This window comes from Phallusia mammillata, unplaced genomic scaffold, assembly GCF_965637545.1.
Source record: "Phallusia mammillata unplaced genomic scaffold, kaPhaMamm4.hap1.1 HAP1_SCAFFOLD_248, whole genome shotgun sequence".
NCBI lineage: Eukaryota > Metazoa > Chordata > Ascidiacea > Phlebobranchia > Ascidiidae > Phallusia > Phallusia mammillata.
In genome coordinates, this window is record NW_027648979.1 from 17,501 (window position 1) to 20,290 (window position 2,790).

A 2,790-nucleotide genomic window follows, 5' to 3' on the forward strand; every position below is an offset into this window, starting at 1 on the left:
CATTATTCCATGCACCATTATTCAGGCGAGCCGCCTGCTTTGAACACTCTAATTTTTTCAAAGTAAACGTCCCGGCCGCCGCCGACACTCAGTCAAGGGCACCGGCGGAGCGCCGGGGGTGAGGGCCAGGTGCGGCCAGTGCACGCCTTGCGACGGACCGGCCGCCTGCGCCCAAGATCCAACTACGAGCTTTTTAACCGCAACAACTTAAATATACACTTTTGGAGCTGGAATTACCGCGGCTGCTGGCACCAGACTTGCCCTCCAATGGATACTCGTTAAAGGTTTTAAAGTGTGCTCATTCCAATTACAGGGCCTCGTTTAGAGTCCTGTATTGTTATTTTTCGTCACTACCTCCCCGCGTCGGGAATGGGTAATTTGCGCGCCTGCTGCCTTCCTTGGATGTGGTAGCCGTTTCTCAGGCTCCCTCTCCGGAATCGAACCCTGATTCCCCGTCACCCGTAAGAACCTCGGTAGGCCGATACCCTACCGACGAAAGTTGATAGGGCAGACACTTGAATGATCCGTCGCCGGTGCGAGACCGTGCGATCCGCTGAGTTACCCAGAGTCGCCAAGACGTGTCGGGCGCGACGAAACGCCGGCCCGGTCGGTTTTTGGACTGATAAATGCACGCCCGCCGTGAGGCAGGCGCCTGCCGCATGTATTAGCTCTAGATTTTGTACAGGTATCCACGTACGATGTACGATCAAATGAACCATAACTGATTTAATGAGCCATTCGCAGTTTCACTGTACGAGAGCGCGTACTTAGACTTGCATGGCTTAATCTTTGAGACAAGCATATGACTACTGGCAGGATCAACCAGGTAGCTAACCGTGAGCAATCGCCGTTGCCGGCGGCAGCTCGGGCAGCGCGCATCCGCGTCGCCGCCGCACCTTCTCGATTCGTCAGTTCCACGGGGGAAGACGAGTCCGACGTATTTCGCTTCGTTCGCCGCGCGAACTCCGAAAACAGCCATCACTCCGCGGCAGCGGCCGTGTCGCAAGCAGCGCACGGTCGGCAAAGCACACGGAGATTCCGGGCTCCTGAACCGATCTTCCACGTGGCGTGAGACACCTCCGAAGAGAGCGATTGGCGTCGGACGAGCAGCAGCACATCTGCCCAGCGAGCCTACCGCCATACGGAGCACTGCCATACACGTGCACGCGCAAGCACGAGGGAGCGGGGCTTTTACACAGCGCATGTTGGCCTCCGTAACGCTTCACAGCATCAACGCAGACTTCGCGCACAACCGCTCACCCAGAGAGAGTTACCCCTCATATATAGTAAAAAAACTTTATGCGGACCCCCTGCTGGCATCAGGGGGCACATCAACAAAAATTGGGTTTTCCCCCGGCCTGGTCCGGCCCAAACCGCCCAGTCACCCCGATGTCCCGACGGTTCGAAAAAGTGGCACACGTGCCCAAGCCGTTCCAATGGCTTGCCATGCGCTGATTTCAACATAGCAATGACGCACCTGAGTCAAAAAAAAAAATCTTTTTGCGCGGCACCGCATGCCCCGGTACCCGGCCGCGGCTGGTCCCATCGAGCCGGGGTGGGTCTAAAAATGCGGCCCATGCTAGAAGTGTTCCAAAGTGCTTGCAGGCACTGTTTAACACACAGCCATCGCGCACTGGGGTCCTGGCGCCTTGCGCGGGAGCAAAAAATTTTCGCGGCACCGCATGCCCCGCTACCCCGCCGCGGCTGGTCCCATCGAGCCGGGGTGGGTCTAAAAATGCGGCCCATGCTAGAAGTGTTCCAAAGTGCTTGCAGGCACTGTTTGACACACAGCCATCGCGCACTGGGGTCCTGGCGCCTTGCGCGGGAGCAAAAAATTTTCGCGGCACCGCATGCCCCGCTACCCCGCCGCGGCTGGTCCCATCGAGCCGGGGTGGGTCTAAAAATGCGGCCCATGCTAGAAGTGTTCCAAAGTGCTTGCAGGCACTGTTTCACACACAGCCATCGCGCACTGGGGTCCTGGCGCCTTGCGCGGGAGCAAAAAATTTTCGCGGCACCGCATGCCCCGCTACCCCGCCGCGGCTGGTCCCATCGAGCCGGGGTGGGTCCAAAAATGCGGCCCATGCTAGAAGTGTTCCAAAGTGCTTGCAGGCACTGTTTCACACACAGCCATCGCGCACTGGGGTCCTGGCGCCTTGCGCGGGAGCAAAAAATTTTCGCGGCACCGCATGCCCCGCTACCCCGCCGCGGCTGGTCCCATCGAGCCGGGGTGGGTCCAAAAATGCGGCCCATGCTAGAAGTGTTCCAAAGTGCTTGCAGGCACTGTTTAACACACAGCCGTTGAATGCGCTTTCTTTCCCAAAGCCAAGTGAAAAAAAGGAAAAAAAAAGCAAAGAAAAAAAAGCGGCCCCAAGCGCCAGCACTGGCGCCCGGAGTCGCTTTACGCGCCCGCCCTTGCGGACAAATCGACAGATCTTGAGGCTTACTCTCAACAAATCGCAGTGAAAATACTGCTCTAGTGATTACGACACCCCGATCTTCAACTAGGTCGTTTGCGAATGATTTAGCACCACGCCTTTCGAGCAGGAGTGTGCACCGACAGACGGAAGACGCTTGTCGCGTCCGTTGGACGTCGGCACCCGGCACTGACAGCGGCCCGGCGACCGCCTATGTTGGCCCGCCGAGGGCGAGGCACAAAAGTATCGTCGCTTCCTAGGCGGGATTCTGACTTAGAGGCGTTCAGTCATAATCCCTCAGATGGTAGCTTCGCACCATTGGCTTATCAGCCAAGCACATGAACCAAATGTCTGAATCTGCGGTTCCTCTCGTACT

The 2,790-nt window shown here is 57.6% G+C and overlaps 1 non-coding gene across 1 annotated transcript in view; it reads right to left on the reverse strand.

Moving 5' to 3' along the window:
* The window catches only part of LOC145208411 (small subunit ribosomal RNA), a 1,824-nt gene extending 995 nt beyond the window's left edge, over nt 1-829 (reverse strand). The window contains exon 1 of the ribosomal RNA XR_013854701.1: nt 1-829. This exon is cut by the window's left edge and continues 995 nt beyond it. This is a non-coding gene — a ribosomal RNA (small subunit ribosomal RNA).
* Between the last annotated feature and the right edge of the window lie 1,961 nt (nt 830-2,790).